Source organism: Podarcis cretensis (assembly GCF_951804945.1).
Source record: "Podarcis cretensis genome assembly, chromosome: 6".
NCBI classification, from domain to species: domain Eukaryota; kingdom Metazoa; phylum Chordata; class Lepidosauria; order Squamata; family Lacertidae; genus Podarcis; species Podarcis cretensis.
The window spans coordinates 29365043-29390788 of NC_137175.1; the positions used below are offsets into that span (position 1 = coordinate 29365043).

The 25746-nt window shown below is 43.0% G+C and overlaps 1 long non-coding RNA gene across 1 annotated transcript in view; it reads left to right on the top strand.

The window, feature by feature from the left end:
- Positions 1-17322: 17322 nt before the first annotated feature.
- The window catches only part of LOC307218050, a 125772-nt gene continuing 117348 nt past the window's right edge, over positions 17323-25746 (top strand). The window contains exons 1-2 of the long non-coding RNA XR_013839703.1: positions 17323-17987; positions 18798-18878. This is a non-coding gene — a long non-coding RNA (uncharacterized lncRNA). The remainder of the gene's footprint in view (positions 17988-18797; positions 18879-25746) is intronic.

Consider the following 25746-nt stretch of genomic DNA (forward strand, 5'->3'; position numbering starts at 1 on the left):
AGTCCAGATGCACAAGGTCACAAAAATAAAACTTTTAGTAGGACTAGCCCATGTGCACAATGCAATATTCAAGATTTTGAGATAGCACAGCTCACCATCTGCTTGCATATTCATGCAATGGGAGAAAACCCCTGGAAGAGTCAAAGATGTATTTCTGAGTGAAAGCATACTGTTAATACATTATTTCAATATTAAGATGGTATTAGAGGGAATTCTTGCTGAATTTGTTAGGTTAACTTTAGATGCTTCCAGGCAGAGGCGATATTTCACAAATGAAATGTTTAATTCTAATTGTATCTGTGCATGCATGGTTTGTCTTATGCTTCCCACAGTTATATTGCTATTCCCTGCCCACATCAGTGGGGAGTTGATTGAATATTTCAGCTTTGTGTGTTTTGGCTCCTCCCCTCAATTACCTCGCTCCCTCTCTCCACAACATATTACTCGGCATGCACACAGGTATTTCTGCCTCTGTGAGTGTGTATCTTTAATTTGTTTTCAAGTGTGCAAGACAGCAAGAGCAAACAATGCCAGCCCTTATTAATGTTGTTTCACAATGAACAGAGTGGAGAGTTGTGCTTTATTTATTTCTTTAGGGGCGTGTTTGCAAGCATCCATTTCCATCGGACTTTAATAATAATGCAAGACATCTTGCACAAGGCCTCTGTATTAAAAAAAAATACTTTAAAAAAAGTCAGGGTGTACGTACTACAATTACAGTCTGCAAGGTTGAGATCTTGAGACAACAGCTGCTCCCAACTGGGTTGTTGAGATTCCTATGTGCCTTCAGCTGCTGGAAACAAAATGGCTAGGTTGTGCCAAGGTGAGGAGCAAATGGAAGTATGGTATAGTGTCAGAAGCCACTCACTGAAATGACACCACACACCAAAAAAAAAAAATAGCACTAACAAGTTTCCATACCAATAGAAATTTAGGAGAATGACGAGAACCTGCTCGCCATCCATAAATAATCAGTCTCACACCAAGATGGGCTGCAGAAATCTGGCCGCAGCTCTCTCTAGAAGCTGCTGTGGCCCCAACCTTTATTGTGTGCCGAAGAAAGATACAAATTCAAGGAAAGAGCTTTGCCTCAGTCAGCAGATAAAAGACAAAACAATACATCGGTCTCATGCCATCACACCAGACCACGTATTTGATCAGGCTATGCTTACGTGGGCCAATCACTGGGCAGCATGAGCTCTCCACGTGTTGATCATGCTCCAAGCAATGCTTTCTGCTATGAAATCATCCTTGCAATAATAAACTTTTGCCCATGCTCTTATGGACAAATGACCATATTCCCATAGGAGAAATCCTGTATTGGACCCTTAACTGATCTGAATCCACTGTTTCATTGTGTGCACGTTATCCAAAAATTAAAACAACATAAGATAAGATAGATTTAGGATACATTCAAAGCACTATGGTACTTTTTTAGACAGCCATGACCCCACCCCCCAAAAAAAGAATTCTGGGTGTTGTGATTTGTTATGGGTGCTGAGGGTTGTTAAGAGACCTCTGTTCTCACAGAGCCATTTAACAGTCAATCCCTCTTCACATGGAATTCTGGGAATTGTAGCACATTAAAGGGAATAGGGGCCTCTTAACAACTCTCACTAAGAATTATCCTTTGGGGGACGCCAATTCAGTTTGCAGTGGTCACGTAGTGCTTTAAATATATAGCCTGGATGGGCCCTTATTGCAGCAAAAGAGTGGTATTCAATTAAGTTGTACTCGGAGTAAAGGTAAAGGTAAAGGGACCCCTGACCATAAGGTCCAGTCGTGGCCGACTCTGGGGTTGTGGCGCTCATTTCACTTTACTGGCTGAGGGAGCCGGCGTACAGTTTCTGGGTTATGTGGCCAGCATGACTAAGCCACTTCTGGCGAACCAGAGCAGCGCACGGAAATGCCGTTTACCTTCCCGCTGGAGCGTGCTTTGGAACTGCTAGGTTGGCAGGAGCTGGGACTGAGCAACAGGAGCTCATCCCATCGCGGGGATTCGAACCGCCGACCTTCCAATCGGCAAGTCCTAGGCTCTGTGGTTCAACCCACAGCGCCACCCGCGTCCCTGTACTCGGAGGAGACATGTTGCAATTAATGGACACTACTAAGTTAGGTCCATTAATTTCAGTTGGTCTAGTCTGAATAAAACTTAGTTGAATGCCACCCTAAATTGATAAAGCAGCCTCTAATCCGCAAAAGTTTATGACACAATACATCTATCTCAGCTTTAAGCTGCTGCAAGAATTTGATATAGTGATGCTGTAAGTAAGAGACTAGTCTGCCTACCCCTTTGCATATTATTATCCAAATGCTGGGTGTTGTTCTCCTCTCTAGGGAAAGTGACTATCGTAGTAGCAGCAAAGATACCGTAGTTTCAGCTAAAAACAGCTGAAGAGCCAGGAAGTGGTGGAAATGATAAAACAAACCCCCACTCGCCTGGTTAAAAAGGCAAGGAAAGAAACAATATCTTCCTTACCAGAAAAACAAGGCGGCGGGGGGGGGGGGGAGGCTGCATCTTGAAGCTCCCCACATTAGCTGTGAGGCTGAGGGCAGGTCACCCACCTCTTGGTTTTCCTGCCTGTATGTTATTGATGTGAGTTCAGTGGCCCATATAACTTTGGCACATCCTCCGTGAGCTAGGAATTTCAAGCCAACTTTAGCAATTGACTTGAGAATAGTAGACAACTCTACATCAGGATAGGGGATTGGATCTGGCTGGTATGCTGGAACTTTATCTTCCCCCATGAGGCAGGAAGGCAGGACCCCCCCACCTGTCAGTCACAGGACATCAATGACATCAGGTTAACTATTTCTGCCCATGTGGTTTGAAATTAAACTATGCATAGTGCTTTGAAGCACCAGCAGTTAGCTGGTTGTTGTGGCTTCAAAGCACCATGCAAGGCTCTCTGCAAGCATCAATGATCAGCTGGGTGAAAATGGGTCAATAGATGTCATTGCAGTATTGGGTGATTGACAGGTGCATGGGTCCATGGGGTGGGAGGGGCGTGTGCTGGACCAAAACAATCTCACAAGCCTAATAAGGCTATGAGCCAGAGTTCTCCACTACTGCTCCAGCTCCAGCTCCTGCTTGGTGCACATGTTGCCAGTGGTTGAAGCTGAGCATGTCCTCCCTCTTACATTAAGACAGAACATACATTAGAGAGAGGTGGTTTATCTGCATAAACATGTGTATTAGCAGACTCATTTAAATAATGACTTAACCAGTTTGTAAATAGAGCTAATTTGGCAGTTCCCTGTGCTCAGTCATTAGAATCCTGTGAGTTCCCGGACATCATGTGGACAAACTAAATTAACTTGCCTTCGTTTATGTGGTTGCCTTTCATTAAATAACTCTACTTTGCTCTGGCACAACACATTGTATTTGTAGAATCATGGGTCAAGAACAAATTAAGCATTGCTTATTACAACGCCCTCTAGATGTGCAAGAGCATTCGTTGTCCTCCACTTTTAATAACAGAGAAGATGCTGAAGTCAAAATGTTCCTTGATTATTATTTTTCAGACACCACACAATATAACTGCAAGTCTTGCCTCACCAGGATTCCAGGGGCATAAAATTCTGCAAAGCAAGGATGAGATAGTTCACGAGGAATATTAAAAACACACACATACCCGTATGTTCGTTCTTCGCAAACAGGCTATGCTGCAACATGAAACATGCACAGCACCGGACAGAGCCTCATTTGAATGCACTCCCAGCTTAAAGCTATGAGCAGATGTAGGCTCCAAAGTTTCACCATCAGCCAACTTCTTTCCACCACACATACAAACACCCCCAAACAGCAAACATCTAATTAATAGGGATCTCTTTTGTTCTACATTGAGCCAGATCTATCAGGTGGTACTCTATATAGGTAGGACCAGCAAAATGTTACTATCACACTGTGCCAGTTAGACACACTTCACACTTTCTGTGTGGTGCGTGCTTCGGGTTTCTTCGCATCCTTTTATACTTTGCAATGCTTATTGTGAGAAGGTAAAGGTAAAGGGACCCCTGACTATTAGGTCCAGCCGTGACTGACTCTGGGGTTGTGGTGCTCATCTTGCTTTATTGGCCGAGGGAGCCGGCGTACAGCTTCCGGGTCATGTGGCCAGCATGACTAAGCCGCTTCTGGCGAACCAGAGCAGCGCACGGAAACGCCATTTACCTTCCCGCCATTTACCTATTTATCTACTTACACTTTGACGTGCTTTCGAACTGCTAGGCTGGCAGGAGCTGGGACCAAACAATGGGAGCTCACCCCGTCGCAGGGATTTGAACCGCCGACCTTCTGATCGGCAAGTCCTAGACCCACAGCGCCACCCGCATCCCATTGTGAGAAAGTACCTTACGCTAAATCTATTAACGCCAGATCTTCAGAAATAGCAGCACAACCCTAAGCCTGTCTGCTTATAAGCACTCCCTATCAAATTCAGTGGGGCTTACTCCCAGATAAGTAGGGTTATGATTGCAGTAAGGTCCATTAGTTCATCAGTGAGTATATACTGATATGTACTGTACACACACATGCAGTTTGAAACTAGCTCCTCGTCTCAAGCCTTGTATGCACACCCTGATATACCATTTTACAAAATAAGTTGAATCCGGAAGAGGTTAGTTCTCAGTTCCCAGTAAAATCAGCAAAAGCCCCTTCCATTTCAATGAATCGTAACTAACTTAGTCTTGATTCAGTATACCTAATATTGTAACATCTTGTACAGTGGTACCTTGGGTTACATATGCTTCAGGTTACAGACTCTGCTAACCCAGAAATATTACCTCAGGTTAAGAACTTTGCTTCAGGATGAGAACAGAAATTGTGGTCCAGTGGCACGGCGGCAGCAGGAGGCCCCATTAGCTAAAGTGGTGCTTCAGGTTAAGAACAGTTTCAGGTTAAGAACGGACCTCCGGTACGAATTAAGTACTTAACCCGAGGTACCACTATATTTTAATGCAGGGACCTTCAAATTGGCAAAAATGCCCAGTAGCAAGTGCCCATTTCAGGAATGCACAAATATTTCCCCCAATCACATTACAAAGCACCCTGAAGGGACAGAAATTCTAATATCTGTAGAACCTGACAGGTGAAGAGTGCTGGCGTATCAGTAAATGTCTCACACTATCTTTGGCTGTGTGTACTTTGGCAGGGCTCTGTTTGCTCAGCAGCATGGAAATTTCAGCAAATACATTTGCACTGTGCACCGTTTGTTCCCAAGAGCTATGATGATGATGATGATGATGATGATGATGATATAATCAAGTTATAAAAATGGAGCCCAAGTGGGGAAGCCCCACTCCAGGAGCAGCTAAGATCTGTCTGCTCTGGAAGCCATTTCTGGGTCCGGGTTAGTTCTTCTAAACTCCACCATTGTCCAGAGATTCAGAAGCAAGAGTAGCAGCTGGGACATCTGTGAGAAAGCTCGTATACACCCTTGCTACTCCCTATTAAAACTGGTTTGCCCATGAGGCAGGGTAAAGTGAGTGCCACAGGCGGCAGAAGTACATGAGGCAACACTGCCTGCCCCACCACTGGTATGAGGGAGGCATTCTGATGTGCGGAGAAGCCAAATAACAAAAAGCTTTGCAAAAAGCCCTCGTTCCTGCCAAGTTCTGCAAGAGCCAGGGTGTTCCTGGGCACCATGTTGGTGCTCGGTTTCCCCACCCCCTGGGCAGAGAAGCCAAAGGCAGTGCTTTGTGGTACACGTTGCTCTTGCCAAGTTTGGTGAGAGCCAGGGCATTTCATCAGCAGAAGTTGCAGGGTGGGCAGTTGCAGGAGGCAGCAATTCCCATGTCACCTAAGGTGATGAAATGGGACAAATTGCCCCTGCTCCCTAGTAACTAAGTTTGCCTAAGTTTGTTTTTTGAGTTTATGGCAAGGTGCCTCAGGAACTTTGGTTTCTGAACAAAAGCTCACAGTTAAGGTATTCCATGGTCCACATGCTAAGAGTAGATAAGGGAGGTAGTAGCTCATAAAAGGCTAATGCTATATTTTGTTGTTTTTTTTAAAAAAGATGATATTAATTGTGGTTTGAGCCAGACAGATGCTTTGTTTTGTTTTAAAGTACAGACCAGGCCCCATTCAGATAGTTTGAGATGTTATCGCATTGAAGAGACACTTTAATATTTGTTGAACCAAATGTGTGTGTACATTCATGTGCACACATACTTTTAAAATTGCACAAAACATCAGGTGAAAATGACGATCATAAACTGGACAACACTCTTCTTGTTGATCAAAGGTTGCATCATGTCGTGAGTCAATGATTTTGCCCTTTAAAATAGTCTTCCTCCTTGCATACAGTGGGCTCTTGAATCACTTGATGGTGAGCTCCAGGCAGCCTGGGTGTGGTGACTTTGTCACTGTAAAAGCAAACTCCAAATGAGTGTTAAGATGTTAGCTTTATTACATTTAGTTTCCTCCGGGGGCTCCACCCTCTGTTCAAATTTGTCACTATCCAGGGAGGTCAGTTTAAGGAGACTTCCAGTTTACTCATGTGTTGTTGCTTTTGCTGTTACTATTTTGCTGCCGGGGGATCCTAGAAGCAGGATTGTGAAGTTGCAGGAATTGCTCTAACAAAGAATTTAATTTACGAGATTAAACCCTGACCTTGTTGATTTATAGGGAGGGTTGTTCTTTTAAGGTTATTAAAATTTATCTTATTGAAAGTTAAACAGTAAGGGGCCCTCACCTCAACCATGACATGATAGTCTTTGAGCCTATCTCACTTAAGTTTTATTGATTTTTTTTCAACCTTCAAAATGTCAGTATTTATTTATTTATTGGTCTTAGATTTTTGTATGCTAGTTAATGGCAGGGATAATCACTTTTAGTAAGACAGAGCCCTCACCTAGGCAAAGAATGTCTTTGGAATGTCTTTGTTTTACTGCAATACAGATAAGAAAAGAAGAAAAGCCTACTGGATTGGGCCAATGGTCCATCTAGCCCAGCATCCTGTTTGCACGGTGACCAGTCAGATGCCCATGGGAAGCCTGCAAGCTCCCTGTCCATCTGTGATTCCTAGCAACTAGAACTCATGGGCACACTGTGTCTGGCAGTGGAGGTAGAGAATAGCCATTGTGGCTAGTACTAGATATGCGTGTGCATGTGTGTGGGTGTGTGGGTGTTACGGTACATATATGCTCATTAAAATATTGATACTGAAGTAATTAAAGTACCTTAAATGTCTTCAAGGAATCCAAGAACCCTGTTGTACATTCTCCAATCTTCTTACAGTCTTACAAATGTCTTTAGACATGGTGGTAAATTCCTCCTCTTCCATGTCCTCCATTGCTGCTATTGACTTTGAGGTTCTCCTCACATATGCCTCCACAACTTCCATCTCCATAGCCACCTCATTGCATTAAAGCTGAGAGGGTTCAGAAGCTTCTTGTTAGACTTTGTTAGGTGCGGCCTGGAATTGATACGTCTTGGGGTTCTGTGAACATGACAAGGTTGGTTTCATCTGCCTGTCCCTTATCTGGAGTTTCCATAGCCACACCTTCTCAAATGCCTGTAAAAGAGTTGGTACCTTCAGTGTATTTTAGCAGAGATAATTGTGCTCAGCTGAACAGGAACCTTTACTCTGCCCAATGCTATGCTTGTAATTAGCTGAATAATGCTTGCAGGGTCAAGTTAAAGAGTCTCGCTGGAAGTAGTTCCTGCCTCTTGTGTGCACATTGGCTACTTTGCAGCTGAAGACATCTGGCACTTTGCCTCATCTTTTGAAACTTCCTGTTCCTTTTGCTGCTTAAAGTCGCAATCCAGTTGGGCATCTGTAGAACCATGCTTCAAGATCTATCAAATAGAAGTTAAAACATGATGGTTGGCTTGTTGTTGTTGTTTAGTCGTGTCCGACTCTTCGTGACCCCGTGGACCAGAGCACGCCAGGCACTCCTGCCTTCCACTGTCTCCCGCAGTTTGGTCAAACTCATGTTGGTAGCTTCAAGAACACTGTCCAACCATCTCGTCCTCTGTCGTCCCCTTCTCCTTGTGCCCTCCATCTTTCCCAACATCAGGGTCTTTTCCAGGGAGTCTTCTCTTCTCATGAGGTGGCCAAAGTATTGGAGCCTCAGCTTCACGATCTGTCCTTCCAGTGAGCACTCAGGGGTGATTTCCTTAAGAATGGATACGTTTGATCTTCTTGCAGTCCATGGGACTCTCACGAGTCTCCTCCAGCACCATAATTCAAAAGCATCAATTCTTTGGCGATCAGCCTTCTTTATGGTCCAGCTCTCACTCCCATACATCACTACTGGGAAAGCCATAGCTTTAACTATACGGACCTTTGTTGGTTGGGTACTTCTCCACAATACAAAGCTTCTTGTCATACTCCATGATGATATAATGGCCGCTTTTAAGTAAAATTTGAGAATGAATTTATCAATCTAAGCAAGAACAAAGTTGCCTGTGGGCTGAAATCTAGAATGTCTTGTGAAAAAAATAACAAAAAATGTTGCAAAAAATGTGCAATCTGATCTGCCACGTTGCTGTAGGTAAATTCATACCATGAATGCTGTACAGTTCATAAAGATGTTTGGTGGAACCTTTCAAGAATCTTCTGACTCAGTGGGCAGTTACTTAGAGGAGCTTGACAAACAACTTTATTTTGCTCGTGTTGCTTCTTGGCTCGCAAACAACAAGGAAGCACAAAGACATAGAGATGTTCCTGCTCCTCTTACCTTGGGCATTCTCGGGTGTGTTCATTCATTCATTCTATATAAATATTGCAGCTTCTGTGTAATGACCACAAACATCTTCTATCCAAAAGAGAACACTAAACAACATGTGGGCCATAGATCTTTGAACTGCCACATCACTGAACTTGACTGTGAACTTTCTGTTAGTCTTTTTTCAACAGGAGTCAAGGACCTTATGGCCCAATCCTGTGCATGTTTACTTGGAAGAAATTCCTACTGAGGTTAGTAGGGCTTGCCAATGGGAACTCCTAGTTAACACGCATAGGATTGTAGTGTTAGTCTAACTTTTCTGCATACAATGTGAACACCAGTTTTATGGACAACCTAAAACACAGTGTCTCGCCTCACTTTCAGCTGAAGGGAGGAGATCATCAGGTCACGAACATGAGGAAACCCATTTGTTATGGAAACAGAGCCATATCAGGAAATCTGGGAATGCTATGGCAATAACATGATGAAAAGCAGCCTAGAAATACAATAAATCAAATCAAACATCGTACTCTTCCTCCAAGCTGTGCAAGGTGAATACATGGGAAATCCCCATTTTAACCTCACAACAAATCTGGGAAATAAACCAGATAAAGAGATAGTGACTGGCCCAAGATCACACAGTGAGCTTTGTGACTGACGATTCACATCTTCCTTGAACAACACTGGGTAGAGTTGTTCTAGAGTGCGATCTTTTAGATTTGTCCAAATCCTGAGAAATTTGTTACGATGTTATGACTTACGATAAAAGTCTAAATACATGTATGTAGTAGATTAACAGAACCAGAAATTAACAGATTCAGAAATGAGAGATTATTGGGGCAGGGCCAGCCCACTCATGAGGAAAGGTGAGGCAACCACCTCAGGTGGTAGGATCCACAGGGGCTGTAGTTCTTGATGTCAAGCTTTATTCCCTCCTTGTTTCTGATATAGATCTTCACCCATCCCTTCTTCCCTGGCAGGGAAGGGGGGGATCATTTTGGCATTTGCATCAGGTACCAAAATGTCTTGGGCTGGCCCTGTATTGGAGTAAGCAACCTTTGGCTCAGGCTCTGAAGCTGTTGCATCCTACATAGTATTTCTAATCATTGCCATGGACCCCTTCTCCTCCTATACCTATGTTGACTCTAACATCCTATGGAACTTTCTCCTTCGTTTCAGTCATCCTAGAACATTCTGGAAAAACCCTAGATTGATTTTAGTGTGATACATTCTCAGAGTATTTTGTTCTTGGATCTCTTGTCAGCACAATGGAAAGATGGGAAAGACTATTACATCATGATCTGTGGCTGGAAATGTGTGTGCTTGCATGTATACATATCCAAACACACACAAACTATTTCAACTCCCATAATAACTGTATCTCGAGGAATGAGAGGCAGGAGATCTCATCACCTTTGTCTGATGGATTACAAAGCTTTCTAAACACACAATTTTTCTCTGCGGTTTGTCTTTTAACAGGCTTGACCCGACTGGAAAATACTTTTCTATTATTGCAATTAGTCCAACATTCTCTAGGAGTTCCCTTCATTATAAATAATTCCCATCGTCTGTGTTTTTCCCTTCCTGTTGTTTAAAATTCATGTCATGGGCTCCAGTGAAGTGTTTTGTTTATCTTTCCTGAGACGAGTGGCCATTTAGATAGGTCTAGTCTCTCCATAGCATCATGGGTGTCTTATTTCTATTATTTTGTATGTTATCTGAAGAGGGGAAATGGATGCTAGAGAACAGCAAAGCCTATGTCCTAGAAAATTTGGGTACTTCCAGACTGTCACTATTTTGTGGTGAGATTCAGCTGCATACCCGAAAATTCAGGCTGTGTAGTTGAAGTGGATTTGGCGCTCTTGTGCAGGGAATATGCTTTCCACATCCACCTTTACATAATAAGGAAAGTAACAGGAAAATGCATTGGAAAGTATGGAATAACAGTTGTTTGACCCAACATAATACGAAACTCCCTGCAAAGAAACCCGAATGTTCAATAAACAACTGCTGTCAGTTAACCTCATCACAAAATGTCTGCAAACAAATAAGGATGAATGTTCAGTTAGCAGGTCAGCAGGAAGTCTTTAGGGTACCACAAGACTCTACATTGATTTATCTGCAGCAGACTAACACTGGAAGCTAACACTGTGGAAGAAGAATACAGGGAGACTTGAAATAGTGACTAGCTAGGCTCCTTTGGAAAGACTGCAACTGATTTGAATAGGTAGTTTTTGAAATCCGAGTGGTTTAATTTGGAATGTTTTACTTATTGCATCTTTGCAGGCTTGTTCAGGCAAGGGAATTTGGACTAATGTGCCAAGAATGAAATTTATTGTAATTTGCCCTGGCATCCACAGATGAAGGGTGGTATAGAAATATAAAATAATAGATAAGTAATAGAAGGGGCATGATCTCAGTGCTGCTGTCAAAACAAGACTTCAGGGCCCTCACTCAGCGGGATAAGTAGGAGTGACCCCCTACACAAGAGGGCTGGGCTTACCAAATTTTAAAAGAGGTGAATGCATTTATAAATATATGTTAAATATAAATGTAAATATATTAATAACTAAACATATTATTAAATAAAAATGTTTATAAACAAACATATTTATAAATATGTTAATACTATTTATACGTTTTAATGTAAAGAAGTATGCAAGTGTTTTAAATGAAGCAAAACAAAGATTTAAAACATTTCTTTTGCATATTTCCATTCTGCAATGATCCACTGGCCATGGCCAGTGTGAATGGAGTCATGGGAGATGAATGGTGCACATGACCTCATGGCCCCTACAGAGTTTGAGCCCTCACATGTTCAGCCGAACATCTGAGCAGAGCTTGTAAACAGCACAGCTGGTAAATGATACTGGGTAGACCACTGATTTCACAACCTTCCCTTCTTCCCCATCTCTTTGTTTATACAGCATATAATACTAGCTTAGTACATTTACTTCGAAGAGAGGAAGAAGTCCCAGAGGAACACCTTCATGGATAAATATATTGCAGAATGTATTAATCCAGTGATTTCAGTCTGACAGCATCTGCCTGCAGGATTTCAAGATAAGATTATGAAAGGCAGGTCTCAAAGGTAATTTGGGCTGCAAGTAGTGAAATAATCACACTCCTTCATTGGAGGTTTTTAAGCAGAGGGTGGATGACCTTTCTGTCATGGGTGCTTTAGTTGAGATTCCTGCATTGCTGGACACTGGACTAGATGGCCCTTCTAACTCTACAGTTCTATGATTCTATTATTGTAGACTGGAGGAAATAGATAGCCAGAGAGAAATTATATTGATGGATTAGTCAAGGGTGGTGCAAAAATGCAGCTCTCTGATTTTCAACTTTGTGCACTGGCACCTGATCCACATTGCTGTAATAAGTTTTATGAGTCTGTATGTAGAAAAGATGTGGCTATATTTGCCTCACTGTGACTTTGTGATAAACATCTGTTACTATCATTATCTAAGAAGGCTTAAGAGAAATAACATGCATGCCCTAGCATGCCTAAATTTATCCACCTGTTTGGCCCAGAGTTGTGGGTTCCTTAAATGAAAGGGAATATTTCCCCCTCCCTCTAAGCTGCATGCTCTCATTTCCTCTACCACCACAGATCCTAAGAGGAACATTAAAATGACTTGCTTTGCCTATTTACATGAACTGCTTTGTAGAGTCATGCTGCAATCTCAGTAACGTTGCTGGCAATTTTTTCTACCACCTTCCCCCACCGTCCCGGAACTCACTTTTGCAGTAGATACAACACTGGCTGGGGAAGAGGGGAGGAGGGCAGAGTCCGGCAACTCTGAGGAGGGGGTGGATTTCCCCCTCCCAGGTCATCAGAGTGAACATTTGATGAGCAGAGAGGGAATGGTAGCTGCCATGCTCAGCTGATTTGCATGAAGCAACTGAGGAGGGATGTGGGCTCTGTATATGCAAGAGTGTTGGGGGGGGGCACCTGACCACCCCAAAGAGTCAGTCCAAGATGAATGTGGCCCTTTGGCCAAAAGGAGGCAGCTGTAGGGATAAGCCACAATAAAATAGCAGTAAAACAACAACAGCAACAAGCAGATCAAGGAGCAACAGGATCATATACTTTCAAGAAAAAGTGCTTTGGAAGAACAAGTAGGTGTTTAATGTCTATTTGAATACCTTCCAGACCACCTGTTTCTTAAGCATTCAACTTTACCATATTGGCTGTGAGTCCTGAAAGACTTGCTCCCTGCCTTGCAAGCCTTTTCCAACTGGCCTGGGAGGCTGCGGACGTGACTGACTCTGAGCAGAATCTTGGGCTGGGGTATTGTTTAGGGGAGATGTTAATTTTGCTGTTGTAGATGTTGCTGTTGTAGATGTTAATTTTTTCTATTTTTATTTTGGATCTTACATTTTAGGTGGAAATTGTTTGGTTTGGTTGTGTACTTTTTGATGTTTTCTCTACTGTTCATGACTCCTTCTGCTATGCTTGGAATTGTGCAATTTTTAAAATATGTTGTAAGCCTCCTTACAACCTAGCAGTTCGAAAGCATGCAGTGCAAGTAGATAAATAGGTACCGCACCGGCGGGAAGGTAAACGACGTTTCCGTGCACTGCTGTGGTTCGCCAGAAAGTGGCTTAGTCATGGTGGCCACATGACCCGGAAGCTGTACGCCGGCTCCCTTGGCCAGTAAAGCGAGATGAGTGCTGCAACCCCAGAGTCGTCCACAACTGGACCTAATGGTCAGGTGTCCCTTTACCTTTAAGCCTCCTTCAGCATGGTTTTAACTTTGAAAAGGTAGCATACAAATAAAAGCATTGATTGACTGATTTGCTTGAGAGGTTAGGTGCAGTTTCATCACAGCAAGTCTTATCTGACATTCTCCAATGCAATTTCTTATTACATTCCTTTTCTCAAAAAAGGTCTGATCTTTTGGGGAAGCGGGTTTGTTGTGCAAGACCTCCCAATCCACAATAATGGCAAGGCCTGGATTTGCTGGTATGTGATTGAATCCCACACAAAAATAGTGACAGTCTGGAAGTGTCCTTCATGATGGGGCCATATGAGACCCGGTTGGAATAGAGCTCAATCCTTGAGTGTTACACTTAAATAAATGCTTTGAACATTCCAAAAGACACATAAGCTCACTATTATTATTAGTCTCTGCACTGCTGCTAATCACCCTGGGTCCTGCTGCTTCTGCTGCTGCTCTTGAAAACCAAACCCGGCACAAAGATCATGCTTGTTGCTAATGTTGTCACATCCGAGCACTGGGGATTTGGGACTCTTGTATTTGCATCTAGTACAAATCTCATGGGTAAGCCGGCTCTGCTGACTGGAACAGCTAGGACAGTGGCGCGTTGCTAACTTTCTCTCTTAAGAGTATACACTGGTGGATTTGTTCAGAATTCATCTTTTAAGCAGAGTCATAAGAGCACAAGAAGCGCTTGCAGGATCAGGCCCATGGACCATCTAGTCCAGTCTAGTGGCATCCCAGATGCCTGTGGGAAACATGCAGAACCTGAGCAAAAACCACCCTTCTGTGGTTTCCACCAACTAGTATTCAGAAGCATTTTTGCATCTGAGACCTGTGTGTTCATTTTGACGTTAATGTATAGCCTGTTGTCCCTCACCACTCACAATTGCACATATTGCCCCGCATTCTAATGGTGCTTTTGCCTGACTCCTTTTGCCTATTATGGGTGGAGCAGAAGAGTGCAGCCCAACAGCAACAACAACAATAATTAATAATAAGTTATTATTTATACCCCACCCATCTGACTGGGTTGCTCCAGCCACTCTGGGCGGCTTCCAACAAATTATGCATGGACTTTCATCTGCCATAGTAAGCAACAGCGATCGCTATGCATCTAAAGGGCTTTGGGTCACAGCCTGTAATGGTATGAGGTACCTGTCAATCATTTTGTTCTCATCCATAGCAAGAGACCGGACCACTCTATTAATAGCATATTTGCAAAAACAGCAAATGCTGACATGAAGAACTATTTTCTGGGTGTGGGGGAGAGTCCTGTCTCGGTTACAGTGAATGAGAGGGCTGGCTAGGATAAAATGACTTTCAGTGCCCTAGTACCATGTTGGTGACTCACCTAATTACCTTCCGGAGAAGAGAGCGATGACAAAAATGGGAGATAGCAACTTTGGGGTCATTCATGTTGATGAATGTGAAATTTGTGATCGTTAACATGTTACATTATAAAGAATTTTTTTAAAAAACAGCAAAGGGAAGAGGTTCTCATTAAGAAACTGACTCATTCCAAGGGAGAACATTGGCCCATGTAGCTTTGTATTGTCTAGGGTTGTCATATTTCAAAAAGTGAAAATCCGGACCCAAAAGCTGTTGAGCTTCAAAAAGTTGCTTTTGAACTTCAATTCCAAAATGGGTTGCTATACGTTCTGGTTTTCCTGGACATTTTGCCAATTTGTGAAAATCTCTCCCCCATGCCATTTTCAATGGCCGAATTCCAGATATCTCTGGGAAAACCCGGACGTTTGGCAGCCCTAGCGTACACTGATTGGCAGCTGCTCTTCAGGGTTTCAAGCAGACGTCTTTCCCAGCCCTGCCAGAAGAAGCCAGGACTGAACCAGGGACATTCTGCATGCAAAGCATGTGCTCTAATGCTAAGCTATGTTTCACTTGTTACACATAAAATAAGACCCCAGTCCTCAAGGTTCTGAACAAGTTGGCTGGCATCCATCTGTCTTGGGAGACCATGGAGGAGTGTGCCTTTGGGGGTGAAGTCAAACTGCTCAAAGGTTACAGCGCCTGCTGTGGCTGTAGAGATCAATGCAGGAAAGACATGTTTTGTTGCAGTTGGGGCAGGTGAAGGCACCTGGTTGTGCTGCAGCACTTGCACCATGGCATTTCTTCTCTCTGCACTCCTCCCAGTGGTCATTCCTCCTCTGGTCACTGCCATCAATATACAACCTGACTGTCTCCAAGCACTGTAGTTGTCTACAAGGGTTTCCCCTTTTCATATTGCTTCTAATGGTGGCTGCACAGTGATGGCCATGTGTCCTGCTTGGCCCTTGTGGTCTCTTCCAACTCTATGATTCTATGATTCTATGATTCTATGTAAGATGTGTGGTAAATGAAGACTCACAGGTTGTAGGGGAACCACCGGCCCAGAAATCTTATTAAATTACAACGTACGGCCATTTTAGCTTTGTTTTAAAAGTCTCTCTCACAAAAATGTCCCAAGTCTGCCACTATCAAGGAAGCCCAGAGTAGGAGGTTTTCCTGTTCTGCTGACTGTTTATTCTGCTCTCTTTCTGACTCCCATAGTTGTTTATCTTCAAGAGCAGAGTGGTCATGCAAAGGTCCTTCTAATCTCCTACTTATGAATACTAAAATTCAAGACAGACTTTGAGGACTATCTGTTCTTTTGATAAACAAGACCATCCGGTGGGTATTCCAAGAATCATTGATGACTTTGCTCATCTCAAAGGGAAGGAGGAAGGTACAAGGACACTCAATCTGAAAAGCTGTGAATTTTGTTAGAGAACGTTTGAAGTTATTTATCTTTAATAATAATAATAAATTATTCTAATAAAACTTTGTCATGTCAGTTAATACCACAAATAAAGATGCATCTGTAATGTATATCCATTCTGAAGATATGTACTTCATCTTTAATTAAACTTCTTCTTCTCATAATCATGTTTCACCTCCAGTCAGAATGCATTGGATACTTGGTGTATAATCAAACTAAATGGGGAGGCCCCTTCACGAAGGACCACTGCAAAGCATGGCCATCGCTGCTGCTACAGCATCTGCACAGCACACTTGGCATCCTGTACTTACTTGGTCATCCTTCCCTAATCTATTTGGACTGTGAGCTTAGTACAATGTGTTTGGGTCATATCCTGTGGTCACAATGCTGGAGTACAAAATAGAATTGAGGAGACATTTGACACGGCTGTGCATATACTCAGTGCCTTGCTCCCAGCAGCAGACAGCATGGTGGGGCTGCACCATAGCTGTCAACTTACAGATTTGAAAATAAGGGACCAGCAGCCTTGAAAATAAGGGACCAGCAGCCAAAATAAGGGACCTGCAGCCTCACCTGTTCCAGGCACTCCAGTCTTCCTGTCCTCCTGCAGTCTGGTCAAACTCATGCTGGTAGCTTCGAGAACACTGTCCAACCAACTTTGTAACCAGAGGTTCAAGTGAATAGAGTCTGAATCACATGCACCACAAGGCCTATGCAGCCTCAACTTAAGATGGCTCCCCGGCCTGGCTTTGCACTGCAAAGTTTGCAGCAGCACATGCAACAAAATGGCGTCCAGCATTCAAAAAAACCCTCAGCTTGCATTAACTAGCCACACACAAGGCATGCAAGCTCCACCCCCCAGTCGTTCTTAGACTTCTTATTGGGTGAGCAACACAACCAAGCAACACAGTTGGAGCCTCCCTCCTCCCTGGCCAGCAGGGAGGGAGGGACAGGAGCTGCTTCCTTTTAAATTTAAGGGACATCATTTAAGGGACATTTAAGGAACATCCATCAATAAGGGACAGCAGCGGGACATGGTGCTGGAATAAGGGACTGTCCTTTCAAATAAGGGACACTTGACAGCTATGGGCTGCACTGCTTGCCTGACCTCTGGCTGCCTGTGCCATTGCAGCGTACCAGGTTGGAGAGATGGAGGGGCACGTGGAATGGACTCCCTCAGAAGGTGGTGGACTTTCCTTCCTTGCAGGTTTTTAAACAGAGGTTGGATGGACACCTGTCATTGCGGCTTTAGTTGAGATTCCTGCAATGGAGGATTGTGCAATTCCTGCTGGTGCATTTGCACTGTTCCAGTCTCTCTGCTGTTGCCGCACCCTCACCTTTTCTATCAGGTGTGCTGCAGTGACCCAGTTGATTTGAGGTCAGGTGAGCCCCAGAGCCCCATCATGTTGTCCACTGCTGGTTGCTCTCTGTCTTCAGTTTCCCCCAGCTCTTCTTCGACTATCTTTCCAAGGCTTTCCATTTTGCAATTGTAGAGTGGAATTTGTTGCATCAGTACACTGCCTTGAATGTTTTGCTCTACTAGTGATCTGACTGTTTATTAAAACAAATCCCAGTCTCAGTGTTAGGTAACATACTCCATTAAGCCATTAAGAAGGTGGGGTGGAGCCGATGGGTGTGATCAGCCTTTGAAGACAAACAGTCTCCTTCTCCAAGCTGGTGGAAGATGATCGATGGCTTTTAGCCCATTAAGAGACATTTGTGCCACATTATCTGTGAGACAACCAGCATGTTCAGAGACTAGTTCTACTAGACTAGGACTGGGAAAACCAGAGTTCGAATGCAGCCATGAAACTCACTGGGTGACCTTTGACCAGGTACTCTTGTTCATCCTAACATACCTCAATGGGCTTGCAGTGAGATTAAAGTGGCGGTGTGGTTCAGAAGAGGGACCGTGTATGGTTTTGTGAACATCCTGAAGGCAGGTTAAGATATAAATGAAATAAATACATAACTATTAACGCTTTGGATTTGCTACCTAAATCTACTTGGAGTCAATTTAGAAACATGCAAAGGATAAATGTTTTAATACATGTTTCCATGTATTCCTTTCCTTTCAGCACTGGCAGATGCGGAATTGCAATAGCCACTAAACCTAGCAGGCTCATTCCTCTGTTCCCCACAATATGGAGCAGAAAGTTCCGCAGAGAACTTGAGCGGACAAGAATGTAATTTGATGCAGGGAGCTGACAGAGAACAAGGGTGTTCTGGTTGTGGAAACAGATGGGAGGGGATACTTTTGTTAAGCATCTCCTGTCTGTTTCCCGTGCTTGTGGGATAGACTTTTCTCCCTTGTTATCTGTGTAGTGTCCTCCTTGTGACACTCAGAAGAGCCCAGATGGCTGAGTCTGATTAATCAGAGCTTTAGTTTTAATCTGTAATCAAACTATAAATCGGTCCATCAGTCAGATGAATCGATTTTAAAGCCTTCTGCTGTAGTAAGGGCCCACAGAGGTGGTTGACCCAGGTGCAAAATTATTAGGGGGCACAAAATTTCAACACCCGGTACTGCCTCAATACAGCTGTGCGCTTCTGTCAGTGGGCTGCATTGACAATGGCTTTTCCATGTGAGCCAGGAAGTGACCTCTTCAGACAATGAAATGACTCTTCTTTTCTTATCTCTGCAGCTGAGATCTCCTGGGTGACATGGATGCCGTTAGGCAGTTGAATGTGCATGCATACTGTGATCTTGCATAGTGCCCCAAAATGTGCATTTTGGGGTGCTGTTCCCCCTCCCAAAAATTGTTTTGGGGGCTGCAACCTTGTGTGGGTCATGTGACTCACATGGGAATGTGGACTTGGAAGATGGTGCCCCAGATTTGGGCCGGGTCATCTTGGAAGGCATGCTATTACATCCAGACAGATTGGAGCAATGTTTCTGTATGACACACACTTTCCTCCCTGTGCTGGATGAAATGGAAAATTTAAAGGTCGAATTTCCTTCTTGCTGACCCATAGCTAAAAGATATTCTTCATTTCTACCATTGCTACCCTTCTGTAGGAAGAGCTGCAGGAAACTAACGCTGGCAGTACGCAGTTAATGATGGGTCACTCTACCTGAGGGGATTGAACTTGTTTTGGAAGCCATGTTGGCACTGAATGATCAGTTACTCATTACTGTAATAGAAAAGATTCTCTGTTTCATATTCCCAAATTAATGAAAAATAAAATATTAAAGATGACCTTTCTAAAGATTGTACTGAGTGGCAGATTTGTTTATTGCCATACGTGAGATAAATTGTATATTTATACATCCTCAAAAGGCACAAATACTTATTTATCTATTTATTTAGAAAATGTCTGAATCACTTTACATTCAAAAGAATGTCAAAGCAATGTAAACATGCAAGTGTATTTACTGTAAATCTAATCATTTGTTAGGGCTTGTTCTCAGCTGGGTCATTGCCGAATCTGTTAGCCGCTAGGTGCCAGCGTTGAATTTGACCTGAATTGACATCTGTTTAGTTACCTCCAATTCTTCTAATCTTCTGCTGCTCTATTATCTGCGCTCTACCTTCAGAAGCCTCAGGGCACCGGGCATGGCACAATCCCCTAAAATGAATCATTTGAGCTTCTGTATATTTCCTGGCTGGAAATTTTCCTAGTTGGAAAAAAATTCCACTGTATCAAGCTGAAATATTTGGCTGCGTTGCGTGCCTTTGAACTGTAATTTAATTGCCTTTGCCCATATGCCAGACTGTTTTGTAAACCAGCTACAATAAAATCTCACAATAAAATCTCACAACTCTTTGTTTCACAAAACCCTCAGCTTAGCTGGGCAAACATCAAGCTTCTAGTTTGACCTATTCCCCACCAGTAGCCTGATGTTAAACGTGTATATAGTATTTAGGAAAAAGTCATGCACTGACTTCAGTGGGACTTACTGCATTTAAGATCAGTCACACTGCTTTTGCAACTTGCTTTTATCTTTTTTTGGCCATTTGTTGCTCAAATAAAAAGGTGTTTTCTCACTCGCCTCTTCTCTCTGTCATCTTGTGGATCCAATGTAGCTGTTGAAACTTCTGACTTTAAATGGCATGTCCTTTAATTTATATAAAGCCATTCTCAACTTGGAGCTCTTTTCTTGGTGCTGTCAAGCAGCACCAAACAGGAAGAAGGAGTCATCTATTTTAGTTTGTTGATGTCCTTGGGTCAACTGCTGGCTAGACACACATGCTTGTGTAATCCTATGGTGTGGGGGGAGAAGGGAGGAGAGAGACTGTAAATCACAGCCGTAATATTGGACACCAGGATAGCTATAAATGTCTTGGTGTGTATGCTGAAGAGAGCTAGGGGACACTAAAGTCCTCTCCTAATCCCCCAAGATTCCTAGCCTTGGTGTAGATCTTGCCTTGCGTGTTATGCGTCTCACACATACCATCTGTGAATATCTGAAATACGAAGAATATCAACATTGACATGGGAATGTTGAGAATCCCAGGTAAGTTTTGTGAAAGTCTCATAAACTCCATTGACACACCAGTGAATTTCTACTAAAAACGATTGTCAGCATCCACTCATGTACATCTGAAAAATGGGGCAACATCTCTGTCTTTGGATAGTCACAAAATGCACCTGGGATTGTCAGCATTCACATGCGCATGTCGGCACCCACCAAATTTCAAAGATTCACGTGCATGCATTTTCGTAGGGTACCAGGCACTAACAGGAGGCACTAACAGTGCAATGGGGCTTACCTCAAAGTAAGTTGGTAGAGGATTGCAGCCTAAAAGCTGCCTTCATTTGAACTGATATGTCTGTGGCAGGAAGGGGTAGCGATGATTAACACAATCTGATGAAAATGAGCTTGGGAGGGTTACCAGTCATACCAGACATTCCCAGACTCTCATAAAAATACCAAAACCTGTATAATTTAAAAGCGAAACCCTCAGTTTTGTCCTGCTAATTATCAAACCTAAAAGGTAGATATCATATTCTTTCTCTTCTCTGTGGCCTTCTAGATGTTTTTGGCTTACAGTTTTCATCATCCCTGACCACTGGCTGCAGCTGATGTGAGCTGAACTCTTGTTACACCTGTAATCAGCTTTAAAAGGAAAGAAAAAAGGAAAGGGGGAAAGATACGGAACGGGGAAAAGAAGAAAAAGAGGATACAAGGCCCTCTAGCACAATTACTGTATAACTTCAACACACGGAAGAGTGAACCCTCTCAGTTAAAGTTCATATAAAAGTAAGGTTAAAAAAGAAATATAAGGAAATAAGAAGGGCTTCCCATTCTCTGCCAATTATGCATATGGCAATTATAAAAATTATTCAATGTATGCATTCCAGGATAACATCTAGCTGTATTATTCTTCAGCTCTCCGTTCTGCTGGACTCCTGCTTCTTTCCCTGTGGTCAGTGATCTTCAGTCTGATAACATCTGACCAAAAATGATACCTAGGGATGAAGAATCAGCACTTTTGTAGTGGAGAGAGTTTCATCAACTGAATTTCTGCTTGTTGTTCAGTTGTTAAAAGCACAAGAGCCCTGCCACAGAAACAACGGGAACCTCAGGTGGGAGAAAAACCCCATGTCTGCCTCTTAAGGGTCCGGGTGCTCTCAGTGTGACAAAATGCTTCAGGGCCAGTCCTATCATTAGGCAAACTGAGGTGACTGCCCTCAGGCAGCAGCAGCCCTCTGTAAGTTTCTCCTAAGTCCATTGGCCATTTTCCTCTGATGAAAGACAAGAGCTGTGAACGCTGCACAGCCTGTCCTCCCCCCTGTAGTGTGCTATAATAGATTCAGTCAGCAGTCTTATCCTGCCTGGAGATAGGGTGCCATCTTGCCCTTTGCCTCAGGCAGCAAAATGTCTTGAACTGCTCTATGCTTTGAGGAGTTATAGAGTGAAAGGCAAAAAGATGATATGGTGGGAATTCAGATCTCAGAGAGGGGAAGGGGAGCTGGAAGACTCCAAAGGAGAGCTTTCACATGTTCAAACATCCATCTGAAGGACCCTCTCCCCGCACTGAATAGATTCCAGTGGGAAGTGTGTGCATTGATGTAGGCCTGTGCTTTAAAATTCATAATCTGGCCTTTTGCAATAAAAGGCCTATTTCTGTTTCTACCTGTCTGAACACTCACCCTAGGCGGTTATTCATCCCAGCTGGCTGTACTTGCGAAGGTCACAGATACGTTTTCTAAAATGTGGCCTATAAATAGTTTACCAGTTAACATGGAGTGAAATGCTGACTAAATTAGGGCAAGCTGTGGGTCAAGCTGGCCTCAGAGGGCACTGACCAAGCATTCCTCATATGATGCTGACTTGAGTTGCATTCACATGTCAGTTTATTGCATTTTCCTGACATTCCCCTAGGTGTTCCTTTCCACATTATATTTCACATTCTATTATATTCCACACAATGTAAAAGCTACTTGCAGAAATATAGTAAAATATAATACAAGTTTAGCATGCTATTTGCATCCCCCCCGGAAGCAAGTAACATGCAAATGAGCACTAAATTTGCATTATATTCCACTGTATTTCCACAACTAGCTTTTCCGTGATGTGAAAGTTCAAATATATAATGCAGAAATTAACAGTTAAGGAAATGTCTAGAAAATGAAATAAACTGAGAGTGCAACTGTAAAAGCCACTTACAGAAATATACCAGAATATAATGCAAAACGGCCTTCACATGACATGTTTATTCTACTTTACCGACTTCTGTGTCATGTGAAAGCTCAAATACAATGTGGAGATTATCAGGAAATTGTTGAGAAAGCAGGATAAACGGCTGTGAGAATGCAGTCTTGCACAATGTTCCAGGAAGTCTCGTTTATGTAATGTGAAAGCTCAGATAGAATACAGAAATGAACAGTTAGGGAAATGTGTGGAAGATGGAATAAACTGCCATTAAAAAGCAGCCTTATACCAGGTCAGACTATTTCTCCATCTAGCTTAGTAATGTCTACTCTGACTGGCAGTAGTTCACCAGGGTTTTGGACAGACGCCTCTCGCATTACCTGAAACCTTATCCTTTTAAACAGAGATACAATGTATGTGCTCTACCACTGTGCTACACATCTGATCCAGCTGTCCAAAGAATTCATAGTCAAGATGTGTGTCTTTGCATGCTGAAAATCATGTCTGAAACACATCCAAACTGCTGCAGTTAAATCTATTAATAAATGGCTACAAACCATCTATGAAGATGTGATTCTTTACTGGGCAGAGATGGTGACTAGAGAATAAATAAGTATCTGTTCCCATTAGAGATGCCGCATGCCTGCCTTGTAAAGCTTGCCTTCCAATGTGTACAGAGTTATGATGCACCCGCAAGTTCCTCTCTGGTTCTCATTCAAATACAAGTTGGAGAAGAGCCCTGACTCTCAGCTTAATTGGCCTCATAACAGGAGCCACTGGAGCCCCAAGAGAGGCCTTCATCCCTGGTTCCTTGATCACAGCCACACAGTTGTATCCCAGGTGCTAGCAACATTGGGAAGTGTAGTTTTCGAAGGGCACTCCAGTTCTTTGGATAAATGTCAGACTATTTATTTATTTATGCCCCAACATAAGCATAAAAATAAATGAGGGAGACCAGGAGGTCTGTGTGGAGTCTGTGCTTCTATCACCACCAGACCAGGAAAAAGAGAGCAGGGCAGGCTATAGGAACTCTCTGGTGCTCATGAGAGGTTTGGGAAGGTGTTTGGATCCTGTTATGCTCCCAATGTCAGTGGGAGCATGAAGAGTCCCAATTTGACCCAGAATGAACAAATCTATTTTTTTGTTTTGTTTCATAAGGTAATAGCTGAGTTTGCAAAACCTAATTTTGAGCCAGGTGTGTGGGATTTTACAGTCTTTTAATTTGCATTTTGAACTCTCTACTTTTGTTGTTTTGTGCTGTTTTCAGTATTATTATTATTATTATTATTATTATTATTATTGGTGGTGTTGGCATTGCATTGAAGTTTATGTATACATAAATAAATTTACCCATCTACTCAACCGCGTGGTGAATCTCTCATGGATGTCTAGGATGCATCTCTGCTAATAAACATACGATAGAAGTACTAAATACTCAATTACGTTTCAGAAAAATGTGGACATTTCACAAGTGGAAGAGGAGTCTGTTTGATTCCCTGCTCTCAACTGGTCGCCACAATTTACTGTCAGCATCCTACAAAGTTGTGGCAGCAAAGTGCCTCTTTTTGGGGTCTGTTTTGTGCCTCACTGAGTTTTAAAGGATTGCTTTCTGCTAACTGAAGGGCTGCTGCTTTACAAAGCTGTCCTCCACAGATAGGAACGTCACCTGCTGCCTCATGAATGCATACCCAACCAGGACACCGACATACAGAGGGATTGAGTATCCCCCACAAGCCAGCACTTGTTTGCTGTGTATCATTTATCTCAGCTGTTTGTCTCACTGATCCAGTACACAAATTGGTATGTAGATAGGCCCTGGGTTGGAAAATTAATCTAACGATCCTGGAGAAAAGAGGAGGAGGTGGATAAATTTAGCATCTGTCTGAGTTATTTTGGGTCCTGGAAAAAAAGAGAAAAAGAGAAGTCAAGGTGAAAGGGATTTCAAAGAGTTATTGGTACTGCTGACAGAAACTCTACACTCCCACAGTGCTTTCCTTTATGATTTCAAAGCAGAACTGCAATGTAATTTAGGCCCCTGAATCCCAGAGGTTACAGAAAAGAGGCCATAACTGTATAAAGTCAAAATATTTCCTCTTCCTCACATAGTCAGTCCCATACTTATAGCATCAGGCTGCTCAGAGTTGAGTGAGCATGTGCAAAAACTAGTAAGCCCTAAGACATTTGCAGGTGGGTGCCACCATCTCAGTGCTTGGTAACCAAACTTCATGAAACTTCACAGAATCACAAAATGGTAGAGTTGGAAGGGACCTTGAGGATCATCTAGTCCAACCTTCTGCAGTGCAGGAATCTTTCACCCAGCATGGGACTTGAACCCATGCCTCTGAGATTAAGAGTCTCATGCTCTACCAACTGAGCTATCTCTGTGTTCAAAAGGTAATGACAGCAGCGGTGGTGAAGTATGGGACCTGGTATGAGGTTCGGCACAAGGATCTCCTCATCTTCTCCTGTGGTAGCCAGAATAACCATTGCCAAATACTGGAAGATAGTGGGAAAATGGAGGACTAGAATAGACAAACAGGGAGAGTGGCATGGATGGAGAACTTCTAACTAAATGAGTTAGAGCACCAAAGACTTCAATTTACACCAAGGTCAGCTTTCGTGAACAGTAGTGTTTCATTGCATACATCTCAGAGTTGTCCAAAGATGCTTCATTAAGTGGGTCAGACTTCTGCTGAAGGGTCTCAGGCTGACAGATGGGAGCCTTTCACCTCACCTGCTACCTGCTCCTTTTTAAAGGATGAGATGCTATTGTTTGAACCTGGCCCTTCCGCATGCAAGCATGGGCGTTTCCACTTTGCTGCAGGCCTTTCCCCACTGCAAAACAGCCATTGAAAAACGGTCTCGTTCCCATTTGTAGCAGTGTGTGAGAAAGGTATGGCAAGCATGTTTTGCATCTCATAGCTTCCAGTTACCCCCAGGATTGGAAAAAAGGGAGAGATAAGAAGAGAGGAGGAAGCAGGGTTTTGTGCTTT